Source organism: Chrysemys picta, chromosome 13 (genome assembly GCF_011386835.1).
Source record: "Chrysemys picta bellii isolate R12L10 chromosome 13, ASM1138683v2, whole genome shotgun sequence".
NCBI classification, from domain to species: Eukaryota; Metazoa; Chordata; order Testudines; family Emydidae; genus Chrysemys; species Chrysemys picta.
The window spans coordinates 9,738,391-9,751,902 of NC_088803.1; the positions used below are offsets into that span (position 1 = coordinate 9,738,391).

General features: G+C 48.4%; 1 protein-coding gene across 2 annotated transcripts in view; it reads right to left on the reverse strand.

Moving 5' to 3' along the window:
• The window catches only part of LOC101934969 (uncharacterized), a 38,190-nt gene extending 33,254 nt beyond the window's left edge, over positions 1–4,936 (reverse strand). For both annotated transcript variants that reach the window (XR_010592170.1, XM_065565400.1), the window contains exons 1-2: positions 4,819–4,936; positions 1,865–1,944 (exon numbers count right to left, since the gene is read on the reverse strand). The gene's annotated coding sequence lies outside the window, so the exon portion shown is untranslated. The remainder of the gene's footprint in view (positions 1–1,864; positions 1,945–4,818) is intronic.
• Between the last annotated feature and the right edge of the window lie 8,576 nt (positions 4,937–13,512).

Sequence of the window (13,512 nt, forward strand, 5' to 3'; positions counted from 1 at the left end):
GCCCCCTCCCGCTAGGCCCCCTCCCCTGAGGGCCTCCCACTCACTCCTTTCTGCCCCCTCCTGCCTTAAGGGCAAGGTGTGTGTGTGTTTGGGGGGCTCAGCTCCCTCCAACTGGCAATTTTCACCCTATTTATGCACTTTTCATATTCTACTTATTGAATGTGCCTATCATTGGTATCTTAATGTCATCATTAAAATAGTACTGAACTACATAATGACATTCTCATGAATTACAGTGTATTAAAATCATTACACAGCTCCAAGCTGTCTTCACTAACAGCCCAGTGTAGACATGACGTTCACTCTGCTTCACACCCACTTGGGGCCTCTTTGGGAGCTGCGGGCGGCTGATGGCAGTGGCAAGGTGGCAGCTGCGAGGGACAAGCAGTGGGGAGTCTCTCCCCTCTCCCTGCCCTTTTCCCCCTCTCTTGTTTCTTCTCGAAGTCCTTGCTCCCCTTCCTGATGTTTCCCCTTCTTGCTTCCCACCCATGTCCCTTTTCCCATCCCCCTCGTAGTGGCTGGGTCTAGTGCCTGGCCCACCCACGCACTCAAAGCGCAGAGGAGGCTCCCCCTCCTTGCGGTAGGAAGGGTGACCTAGTGGTTAAGGCACAGGCCTGGGGGCCAGGTGTTCTGGCTTCATTTCTCTGCTCTGCCACAGACTCCCTGCTTAGCCTTGGGAAAGTCACTTCACCTCTCTGTGCCCTAGATCCCACCTGCCAAATGGGGCTAATGCTGACCCTGCCTCCTAGGCTAAATCCATTCTTGGCTGCGTCATGATGGGGGAAATGAACGTTCCTAGGTTGGTAGATTGGGGCTGAATTTCTCCACAGCCTGAGAGTGAGAGCCAGCTCCACATAGGGGGGAACGGGAGAGAGAGGGGCTCAGGCCAGCTCTGCACAGAGGGGGGTCGTGGCTTCAGCACTGCAGCTTCTGCCACTAGGGCAGCTGGGGGCTTCAGTGCTGCATCTCCTGCCGGGGTCGGGGCTTCTCCTCCCCACCCACAGCACAGCTCCTGCTGGAGTCGGAGCTTCCCCCCGGCCCTCAAGCACAGCTCCTGCCAGGGTCAGGGCTTCTCCTCCCCCTAAACTGCCACTGCACCCACCAGCCCTAGGCTAGCTGGGCTCACTTGAGTCACCTGATGGCTGCTGTGGCAGGAGTGGAGCCTGAAACCCTACAGGTGGATGCCATGATGGCCACCAGCCCAAGAGGAGCGGGGCAGTTCCCAGTGATCAGGGGCGGGGCGGGGGCAGAGCGGGGTGGGAAGAGGCGGGGCGGAGGCAGAGCAGTGGTGGGGGCAGTTTTTGTGGCTGGCTCAGCCAGTCAGGGGATCGGGCTGGCCAGGGCCATGGTAAACCTGTACTGCCTACTGGGATCATCTCCCACCGAATGATTCCCCTGCTATTGCATTGCTGCACCTCCATCCCGCCTGTTCTCTGCTAGAGGCCACAACGGCTTAGCCTCCTGCGCAGTCAAATACTTTGGTCTCACTAAAGTCTTTTGAATTCACAGCGGGGCATCCGGGTGACTACAGGGGCCAGGCTGGGTGCTCCAATGGTTCCTTCTGGCCTTAGAAATAATGAAAGATGAAAGTTGTGATATCCAGATATTGCTGTGACCCCAGGACCCATGGATGCACAGAATTACAGAGAGGTGCTGAGATCCAAAGGAGCCTCTCTCTCGTGTGTGTGTGTGTGTGTGTGTGTGTGAGAGAGTCACTTATCTCCAGGGGAGACCATGTCATACCATCACAGTCTGTTAGAAATAGAAAACCTGCCTTATAGAGACAGACTCAAGGAGCTCAACCTATTTAACTTAACAGAGAGAAGGTTAAGGGGAGCCTTGATCACAGTCTATAAGCACCTACCTGGTGAATGAATATTTCATAATGGGCTCTTCAGTCGAGCAGAGAAAGGTCTAAGACGATCCAATGGCTTGAAGTTGAAGCTAGACAAATTCAGACAGGAAATAAGGTGTAAATTTTAAGCAGTGAGAGTAAATCACCATTGGGACAGATTACCAAGGGTCATGCTGGATTCTCCATCACTGACCATTTTGACATCAAGGTTGGATGTTTTTCTAAATGATCTGCTCAAGGAATTATTTTGGGGACATTCTCTGTCTTGTGAGGTGAGATGAGATGATCACAATAGTCCCTTGGAATTGGTGAATTCACATTATTAATGAAGAGCTGACGGAGACTTGAGAAGGAAACTAACAGAAGAGGTCAACAGCACTGGAGGGGCTACCTTGGGGTGAAGATCAAAGGTCTGTCTGCTATACTAGGAGGGCAGAGAGACACCCTGGCATCCGTCAACTGGGAAGTAAACACAGTGAGTTTGCGCCATGAAGAAGGAATCTCAAACAGGCCTGGTTGAAAATGCTGCAGATAACGTTGGGTGAGATAAGCGTCTCTAGCCAGGAGGAGAACTTGTGAATTACATTTGGTTTCTAGACAATGTGTGATGTTGTTTGTTTTACATGTAGCCCATTTGTCCCTGTCTCTCTAGCTGCTATTTACTTGAATTTCTAGTCTTTCTTGAACAAATTTCCTTTTGTTTTATAATTGAATCCAAGTGGTGTGGGTGATACAGGATGGGGAGCTCAGGTAAAACAGGTGAATTAGGGGCACACCATTCCTTTGGGTGCCAATAGACTGGGATTTCCATAGGGATCCCATCATCAAGGTTTGACAGTAGTAGGGAGTCAACAACCAGCTGGTACAGGCAAGACCCGCTCTCTCCAGAGGAAGGAGGTAACGGGGTGACACATAGGCCTGGATGAATTTCTTCCTGTGGAGCTGGCTGAACACTTCCAATGAAATTGATTTCCAAAAGGGAAACAACCCCCACATTGGGTCTTCAGACAATGGGACCGTTTTGTTCTGTGGCTTATAGAAAAATCCAAACCCACATGGGAGGCAAAATGTAGCCTATGAGCCCTGGCCTGACGCAGCCTCTTGTGTCGTGGTTTTGAGGCCAAGTGTTGAATCTGGGCAGCCTGTTGGGCCCAGAAGGCCCTTGAGGACACTGACACTAGAAGACCCTGAGGTCCCTCAGCACCTGAAGGCCCGTGAAGAGCCAGAGGCCTGTGAAGCCTCTTTGGTCCTCTCCCCAAGCTCATTTCTCATTTTTCACAGAATCAAATTTCTCCCCAGTTTCCATATTTCTTTTTGGCTCCCGTCTCCACAGAGACCCCAACTCCTGGGCCCATCCTGGCTCCCTCCTGCTTTCCTGCATTTGCCTCCATTTTTTACCCATCTAGAGACCCCAAACCAAGGAGAAAACCAAGGAAATTCAACCCCAACAACTTGATGAATGCTGAAAAATATTGATTCTGAATCAGGCTTGACAAATACTTTGGGTTTGGGCAGCAGATTCGACCCCAGAATGATCCCAAAGCACAATTCAGGCTGCAGGCTATAATGAGTGAAGACAGAGAGAAGATGTAATGAAATCATCAGCCTTGGTAATGAGATTTGGAGAGAAGCAGGGGAAATGGGAAGTGGATGGGCCAGGTTTGCAAGCTGGGAGGAGGGCACTGGGACGCGGTAACCACTGTTTGAAGGGATTGATTTAATCCCATTGATTTCCAGGAGGGAGGCCAATCTGAGATTCAACCCAAGAAGCTCTCGCTCCTGTAGACACCCACAATGTTAATAAAAAACCCAATCTGTGCCTTCAGGCACTTAAATATTTTTTAAAATCCGGGCCAGTGTCCACCACATGTAGAGGAACTATACAAGATTGTGTTTATTTTCTTTCAAACTGATTGTTGTCCGCTGGAAGTGAAAGGAATTGTCTGGCACGGGAAGGAAACTGAATTATTGGAAGGCAGAAGCACCCTCCGTCTGTGTGACTTTGAAACTTTAAAATAAATTGCTTAAAAAATAGAGACACACAATTAATAGGCTGGGTTAATACAGAAGGACAGTGTTTGAATGACAAACACATAAAGCGCCTCCTATAAGCAAAGAACGAAAGAAAATGTCGATACACCAGTGCCATCTACTGGATAGTGGTGGGAGCAGCGGAGAAGGGAAATCTCAGAGCAGGTGGCAAGGTTCCAACAGGAGAGAAGAGGATTGCCGTCCTCCAGAGAACCCCAAAACACGGTATATAAACCGGGGCCACCATGGTAGACCTCTGTTAACTGAAGCCACCTATGAAGCTGGATAACCCAGAAGTGTGACCAGACATGCGGACAAGCCATGTGACCCACTCTCCCTATCGCAGGGTTAGGTGAGAAGAAGAGGTGAGAATGAATTCTGGGGGGACTGTCTGAGGGAAAATTGGATTTTTTTGGAAAAAGGAAAATATTCACAGAAAGTGTTGGCTTCCCTCAAAAAATGTCACTGTTTCGTCAGAAAACCTGAAAACTTTTGGCTAAAAATAAACCATTCACTTTTCAGCAAATATATTTTGGACAGCTTTTTGCCAAGATTTTTCAGCCTTTGACATCTTTTTCACCAACATTTTTCAGTTTACATTTTTCAATGTGACGTCTACATTTTCTGTGGAAAAATCAAACAGCATTTTCCAACTAGCTGTAATAAGAAGGACAGGACAGTTAATTAAATCATCGACGTTGCAAATGAGATCTGGGTAAAGCTGGGAACAGGAAGTACAGAAAACTTTGCTTACAAGTCTCACAAATAGCTAAGGCTTATCGGGGTAATGAGAAGAAATGGAAACTGTCAAAGTGCAGCTGTAAGTCTGAGCCATACTTCCACCAAAGCAGGGTGTTAACAATCCAGGAAACTAAATTGCATAGGAATGGTTAATTAAAATGTTTCAAAAGAACAAAAAAACTTTTACTGACCAGAAAGTACCAACAGCTCAGCCCCCCTCACTGGTCGTAGAGACGGTAACTCGTATCTTGTACTCAGTCAGGCTGACAGTCACTGTGCTTTTAATTTATAATTTCTAAGCCAACAGGAAGCGAGATGTCACTGAATCTTTGACTAGAAGCTAACAGGTTTCTGTAAAAACTGCAGGGGAAATGCTTCTGAGCGTTTTGGAGGAAAGAGGAAGTGGACAAAGTGAATTGCTTCTGACAGAATAATATTAAAATTAAAACCCCATAGAACATCTTAATTCCGCATCCTTTTGATTCATTGGGCTGTGTCTAATGTCTAATGTCCATGTACGAGGTAAAGCAAACTCTTGCTTACCACCCCCCCAAACCTGTAAGTGGGAGGCAGTAGGAAAAGAGGCGAGGGTAACACCCCCTAGTTGAAATTGAAGTATTAATAGTGGTTTGTTACTTACATATTTGTATTAGCCAAATTGCAGTCACAAAACTGTGAAATCAGTTGCTGTGCATCATTATTCAAAAAAGAGGTATCACGTTAGTTGTGATTTCAGACATACCCAGCGTGGTAAAGGAAGCCAGCAACGGATAATCTTTCTGCTTTTACACAGGAAGTATCGAAGCAAAATGCAGCAGCCTTTGCTACCCACAACCTAAATCAGTTATTGTTACAAGTCTTAATTCACCAAAAGAAAATATTTGACTTATCTCTTGCAAATATCCCTTTACATATACTTAACAAATAAACTTAATATTTTAATATATGTTACTATTTTTTCTCTTTTACGCGCTTGAGTTTTAATCTAGGGCCTAAAGACGCAAGAAAACATATTTGGCTCCAACATGTTTGTTGGTATGTTGAAATTACTTGTCTGTGAGGTCTATGTTTTGTGTCACATGACTAAATTATGGTTTTGGGGAGTTTTTGTTGCAACAACAACATTTTTGCATACAAGAATGTGCAAAATAATAAAAATATTAATAGTAAATCATTTTTTCTTTGTGGTACCACACTATTTATAATTATAATTAGAGTTTAGCCCCCAAGGGTGTGTCCTTATAATACATCAGTGATGGCTCTATCTTTGCAAAAGTCAGTCATAAATTTTGTCAATGAACAATTTAATTGCAACTAACGTGTGTATATATATATATATATATATATATATATATATATATATGTAAAATTTTGATTTGAAATTTGTCAGGCAATGTGGCCAGTTGTTTGGCAGAAGCCAAGTTAAAAAATCAGAAGTTCATTGGGCAAACCACCATAATTAGGGCCCTACCAAATTCATGGCCATGAAAAATGCATCATGGACCATGAAATCTGGCCTCCCCTTGTGAAATCTGGTCTTTTGTGTGCTTTTACCCTATATTATACAGATTTCATGGGGAAGACCAGCATTTCTCAAATTGGGGGTCCTGACCCAAAAGGGAGTTGCAGGGGGATGGCAAGGTGGTTTTGTGGGGGGCGTGATATTGCCACCCTTCCTTCTGAGCTGCCTTCAGAGCTGGGCAGCTTGAGAGTGGCGGCTGTTGGCCGGGCGCCCAGCTGTGAAGGCAGAGCAGCTGCCAGCAGCAGTGCAGAAGTACGGGTGGCAATACCAGACCATGCCACCATTCCTGCTGATCTGATGCCTTCAGAACTGGGCAGCCGGAGAGTGGCGGCTGTTGACTGAGGGCCCAGATCTGCAGGCAGCAGCGCAGAAGTAAGGGTGGCATTACCATACCCTGCCGTCCTTACTTCTGCGCTGCTGCTGGTGGCGGCTCTGCCTTCAGAGCTGGGCTTCTGGCCCACAGCCGCCTCTCTCCAGCTCCCGGCTCTGAAGGCAGTGCCACCACCAGCAGCAGTGCAGAAGTAAGGGTAGCAGTATCACAACCCCCAGAGCCAGATTAATGCAGGGGCTTTAGGGGCTGCAGCCCAGGGCCTCAGGCTAAGGGGGCCCCTCAAAAATAAATCCATAATTATATACAATTCAGTGGTCACCAACCCGTCGATCGCGATCAACTGGTCTATCCTGGAGCCTCTGCCAGTCGATCGCGATATCCGGGCTGCTAAAAGTCCAGTGGCGCAGCAGGGCACAGGCAGGCTGCCCCACGCTGCTCTCGGAAGCGGCCGGCTGCTGGCAGGTTTCTGCAGCCCCTGGCAAGGGGGGGAGATGGCTCCACGCACTGCCCCCCCCCCAGCACCATCCCCGCAGCCCAGGGAATTGTACTCGTCCTGTTTCAAAAAGTCAGCTACCAATAGCTGCTACTATTAGGGCCCCTGGGCTGGAGCCCGGAGTAGAGGGCAGGCCCGAGCTCCCCTCCCCCCCACTCTCCCTGATTAATCACTGAGACTGGGAGACAACAGAGACTGTGCGAGGGAAGGTTGCTTCTCCTCACCTCCCTTCAGGGCCAGTGCAAGGAAGTTTTGTGCCCTAGGCGAAACTTCCACCTTGCACCACCCCCGCACCCAGCTAACCCCGCCCCCCGCGGCAGCTAACCACGCCCACCCCCACAAGAGAAGTGCCCCCCCCCCCACGGCAGCTAACCCAGCCCGCCACCCCACCACCCGGGGACCCCCCCCGCCCTGAAGCAGCTACCCCCCGAAGCTGCTAACCCCCCCGGGGATCCCCCCTCCCCCGCGGCAGCTAACCCTGCCCAGGGAGCCTGCCCCAGTTCACCTCTGCTCTGCCTCCTCCGCTGAGCACGTCGGCGCCGCTCTAATTCTCCTCCCCTCCCAGGCTTGCGGCGCCGATTGGAGGAGAATTAGAGCGGGGGCTGTGTGCTCAGCAGAGGAGGCAGAGTGGAGGTGATCGGGGGCAGGGAGCGGTTCCCCTGTGTGCCCCCCCCGTTACTGCGAGCGGCCCTCTCCGCGCCCCCCCACCCCAGCTCACCTCCACTCCACCTCCTCACCTGAGTGGGCTTTTAGGTGCCCTCAACCACCAGACGCCCTAGGCGGCCGCCTAGTTCACCTAGTGGTTGCACCGGCCCTGCCTCCCTTGCTGGCTTATGATGAAAATGGCTCAGTAGACTGTGACCCTTGCCTCTAGAGAGAGAAGGGCTACGTGGAGGGTCACAGTGAGCTTCCGAGGATACTGAAATCCGCCAGGAAGCGCAGGACTCACTGAGACAAGGTCGGAGCTTTATCACTATCTATCTATCTATCTATACTAAAAATATATGTATCTAAAATGGGTATATTGTAAAGAGCATACCAGGTAAAAGTGCAAGCTTCAGCTATGAGCTAGTGCATGTAACCATGTCACCTTTAGTAACCTAGAAAAGGGTCTCTCTTCAAATCAATATGTGCAAAGTGGCTACATCTATACCAGTGGTGTAGCAATGGGTACAGTGTACCCATATAACACCATTGTGATGCTCTGTACCTCAGGGGAACACCCTACACCTCCAGGTTCATCTTTATAAAATGATTGTGTGGTATCCAATGCAAAGCTTGTCATATTGGGTGTCTTCAGAAGGCTCATAATGCGCTGAGCATGGTTGCTATAGTAATTGTTACAGTAATGTTATAGTAAGGTTATAGGTTATAGGTTATAATTTCATGTATATAGTTATGAGGCTGAAAATGTATCCTCATGGCTTAAAGCAAGCCCATGCAAAAACTCTCCAAGAACAGAGAGGCAGTTCACACCTCATCAGGGCATGGATGGGACAAACCCAGCCCAGCCTGACAGGAACAATGGACACTGTCTTAGGGCATGGCTACAGTTGCAGATGTAGAGTGCTGTGAGTTAAACCAGCCCTCAGAGACCGCAGCAGGGAAAGTGCTGCAGTGTGTTCACATTGTCAGCTGCAAGCGCACTGGCGTGGCCACATTAGCAGCTCTTGCAACAGCCACAAAGAGCCGTGCATTGCAGTAGCTATCCCAGTGTGCAAGTGGCTGCAACATGCTTCTCAAATGGTGGGGGGAGAGGTGGAGCGTGACAGAGAGTGTGTTGTGTGTATGTGGGGGGAGAGACAGTGTGTTTTGGGGGACTGAGAGTGTGTCAGCATGCTGTCTTGTAAGTTCAGACAGCAGCAGACTCCCTCCACACACCCCTCACACACACTCACAACAGCAGCATTCCACACTAATGGTTTGCTTTGTCCCGGATCAGATAAGCAGCCGGCTGTCAGAAACGTAGCTTTGAAAGGAAATATCCGCATGACTGCCGCCAAGTTCAAAACAATGGGAAGAGTGGCACTTGACTTCAGGGGATTATGGGACGTTTCCGGAGGCCAATCACAGCGCAGTAATGCAACACCTCATCCACACTGTAATGCAACACCTCATCCACACGCACGGGCATTTCAGTCGGGGCGCAGCAAGCTTTATGCTTCTCATAGAGGTGGATTACCAGGAGCTCTCCAGCTGCAGAGCCCAGGCGCTCTACGGGCCTTGCTAGTGTGGACACCTCAGGAGTTAGGGCACCCAGGGCTGCTTTAATGCACTCTTACTTGCAAGTGTAGCCAAACCCGTAGGCAGCAACAAAAGAATCTGTTAGACCCTCGAGTGAGTCACCCCCTTCCTTTGGGCAGTTTGGGACTGTGATGAGGTAATGCTCACCTGACTCGGAAGCGGGGGTGCAAAGCCAAGAGGAAAGAAAGAACATGATAAAAGGGAGAGACATTTTGCCAGGCTCTTCCTTGCTCTCTTCCACCTACATCTACAGACATCACCACCTCCAAGCAACTGAACCAAAGGGGAGAGCCTGGCTGAAGAGCCAGCCTGTGGTGAGAAGCATCTATGGTTATGTCTACACTACAAAATTAGGTCTATTTTATATAAGTCGATTTTTAGAAATCGATTTTATATAGTCAATTGCGTATGTCCACACTAAGCGCATTAAGTCGGCGGCGTGCGTCCTCACTACCGTGGCTAGCATCGACTTACGGAGTGGTGCACTGTGGGTAGCTATCCCACAGTTCCCGCAGTCTCCACCGCCCATTGGAATTCTGGGTTGAGCTCCCAATGCCTGATGGGGCAAAAACATTGTCACGGGTGATTCTGGGTACATGTCCTCAGTCGTCCCTCCCTCCGTGAAAGCAATGGCAGACAATCATTTTGCGCCAGACACCAGGGCGATTAGACGAGCACAGCAAGGCGCGCTGCACATCAGAGAGGTTTTGAAAACCAGTTTCATGACTGACCAGGCTTCGGTGTGACGGTTGTGTGTGTTTCTCCTTGATGCAAACCCACCCCCTTTGTTCATTTTAATTCCCTGTAAGCCAATTACCCTCCCCCCTTCAAAATAAAGTAACTATTGTTTTGAAACCATGCGTTCTTTCTTTATTAATTAAAAAAAAAAAGAGATAATGGACAAGGTAGCCCGGGTAGGGTGAGGGAGGAGGGAAGGACAAGGCCACATTGCTTATTGTAGCCACACTAAAAATCAAACTGTTTGAATGACAGCCTTCTGTTGTTTGGGCCATCCTCCGGAGTGGAGTGGCTGGGTGCCCAGAGCCTCGTCCCCCCACCACCGTATTCTTGGGCATCTGGGTGAGGAGGCTATGGAACATGGGGAGGAGGGTCGGCGGTTATACAGTGGATGCAGCGGGGGTCTGTGCTCTTGTTGGCTTTCCTGCAGCTCCAACAGATGCTTTATCATGTTCGTTTGCTCCCCCAGCAGACACTTCATCATGTCCGTTTGCTCCCCCATTAGCCTCAGCATCGCATCCTGCCTCCGCTCTTCACGCTCACTTAATTCTTTCCTGGCCTCTGCCACTGAATGCCTCCATGCATTACACTGTCCCCTATCAGTGTGGGAGGACTGCATGAGCTCGGAAAACATGTCATCGCGAGTGCATTTTTTTCACCTTCTAATCTGCGATAACCTCAGGGACAGAGATGATAGGGAGAGCGTAGAAACATTCTACGCTCTACGATTCTGGGGGGACTGCATGGTCACCTGTGCTGCTGAGTTCGCCACGCTGACCAAACAGGAAATTAAATTCAAAAGTTCCCGGGGCTTTTCCTGTGTACCTGGCTAGTGCATCGGAGTTCAAAGTGCTATCCAGAGCGGTCACAATGGAGCACTCTGGGATAGCTCCCAGAGGCCAGTACCGTCAATTTGCATCTGCGCTACCCCAAATTCGACCCAGCAAAGTCAATTTTAGCACTACTCCCCTCGCCGGGGAGAAGTACAGAAGTCGATTTTAAGAGCCCTTTAGGTTGACGGAATGGGGTTGGTTGTGTGGACGCATTCATTTTTAAATCAACCTAACACAGCTAAATTTGACCTAACCTCGTAGTGTAGACCAGGCCTAAGTTTGTAAGGACTCTGAAAGTGTTAAGATCAGCTCAGAATGTGTTTTGCTTTTATTTCATTTGACCAAATCTGACTTGTTATGGTTTGACTTATAATTGCTTAAACCTATCTTTATAGTTAATAAATCTGTTTGTGTATTCTACCTGAAGCAGTGCGTTTGGTTTGAAGTGTGTCAAGAGATTCCCCTTGGGAGAACAAGCCTGGTACATATCAATTTCTTTGTTAAATTGATGAACTCATATAAGCTTGCAGCGTCCAGTGGGCATAACCCCCAGGAGTGGGGGTTCTCACAGCAGAGCTGGGTAAGGCTGGCTCCCAAAGTCAGGGATTGGAGTGACCTGACAGATCACTGGTCCAGATAACACCAGAGGGGAACCTCACAAGCATCCTATAACTTTTGAATTGGAAAAGGTCCCACCTTTCATCAAGGATTAGCAACAGCTAAATTGTATTGCTAATTGCTGTTTTAAAACAGGAAAAGCCACTTGTCAAAAGTGCCACTGGAGGTAACTAATTAAGACTCTTATTTAACTAAGATTATCATGGCAAAACCTTGTGTGTCCTGTTCACAGCCTCTTTGCCTGTGTTCAATCAAGGGGACAATGTATTCAGTCACTTTACAGTTATCCACTCAGTAGGTCACTTTGAAGACAACGTCTACAATAAACGCAGCAGTGTAGCTCCTCTGGTAGTTTATCACCCAAAAAGGAAAATTCCACTGATAACCTGTTGGTCTCATAAGGGGAATCAGTACATTGGCAGATACAATATGTCTGAAGTGTGGTACCGACACAATCCGTCGTCATCATTGTTGGTAGCCTGTCAGGCGAACCAAGCGAAAGGCTTGTATGAATAGGGTGACATGCAGTGGAGTTGGTCAGTATTCTAGTATTGTAATATATTTATATCTCAAAATTACTTTTATTGGCGTGCAGGGTCACAGGGTCAGATGTTTGGATTTTTTTGGCAAAAGGAAATATTCACCGAAAGCGTTGGTTTCCCTTAAAAACCGTAGCTGTTTCATCAGAAAACTTGAAAAGTTTTGACTAAAAATAAAACCTTATTCACTTTTCAGCAACGTCAAGTAAAGGTGTTCTAGTGGGACTACTGGAGACTAATAAAGTACTGGCTTTAAGTGAAAGCACGTGGTTTTGATTTGTTTGTGCCCCTCATATGGATGTGGTACGTCACTCTTGGTCTGTCCTGATACCGACTCGCCGAGTAAAGTTACCACAATCTTGGGGTTCAGTGGAACGTCAGGTAACAAGGGTTACCAAACCTTTGGGTTCAAGGGGAAGCCCGAGTAACAACTGGATCAGAGAAGCATACGCATGTGAACAATAGCATCATGGTGCTGGTGTTCTCCATCCTCATGGACCGTTAGGGGACTGGAGGCAGCAGGATGCACTCGGGTGGATTGTTTTCTTTGGTGAACTGGATGTCCCTGAAGAACAAGATAAGCTTGTGGCCTTTGCTTAGGCTGTTCTGCTGATGGAGAGGTTCTCTTTGGGCTCCAGGGTCACCTGGATTGACTCTTCTTCTCGCACTTTGTTCCAATCCTCCTGCTCTGTCCCGCTGTTCTCGGCCTCAAGGGAGAACTGGGACTGGTTGATGAGTTTGGTGAGCTCTCCGGCCCTGAGGGACATCTCAGTGGAGATTCTCCAGTTGTGCTCAATGCTGGACATCTGGTGCTTGGCACAGTCCACCTTGCAGGTGACCTTGTTGGACCAGCTGATGGAGGAGTTGGAGTCATTGTGCAGAGTCTTGATACACTTCCAGCTTCCATGGCTGTCAGGAGAGTAAGTGTCTTAAAAATTGTGAATTGCTCAGCTACTGCAGTGATGGGGGCCAGAAAAGCCAGAGAGTCCAGGGCCAGACGGGACCACCAGCTTATTTAGCCTGGTCTCCTGCATGTCATAAGTCATCAGCAACTGAAATTAGACCAGGTGTTACAGCCAAAGCTACAGAAGGAAGTTACAAGATTGCACAGTGCACTGCAAAAAACAGAAAGCCATTCACAGATGGAACCCCAGGCCGGCAGCAGAGTGCCACTGAAAATCAGCTCGCATGCCACCTTTGGCACACGTGCCATAGGTTGCTGATCTCTGCTTTAGAGCAAGCCCTAGGTGAAGAGGGTAAGGGCAGAATTTCTGTGAGGGATGAATTGTTGCTTAGAGAAGCTACTAGGGAAAGAAATTGTCATGGTAATTTGTGCAAGCAGTTTGCTGTAACTGAAGGGCGTGGAAGTAGTTTAATCAAAAACAATGAGGAGTCTGGTGGCACCTTAAAGGCTAACAGATTTAGTGGGTTTTTTTACCCACGAAAGCTTATGCCCAAATAAAGCTGTTTGTCTTTAAGGTGCCACCAGACTAGGGTGACCAGATGCCCCAATTTTATAAGGACAGTCCTGATTTTGGGGTCTTTTTCTTATGTAAACTCCTATTAC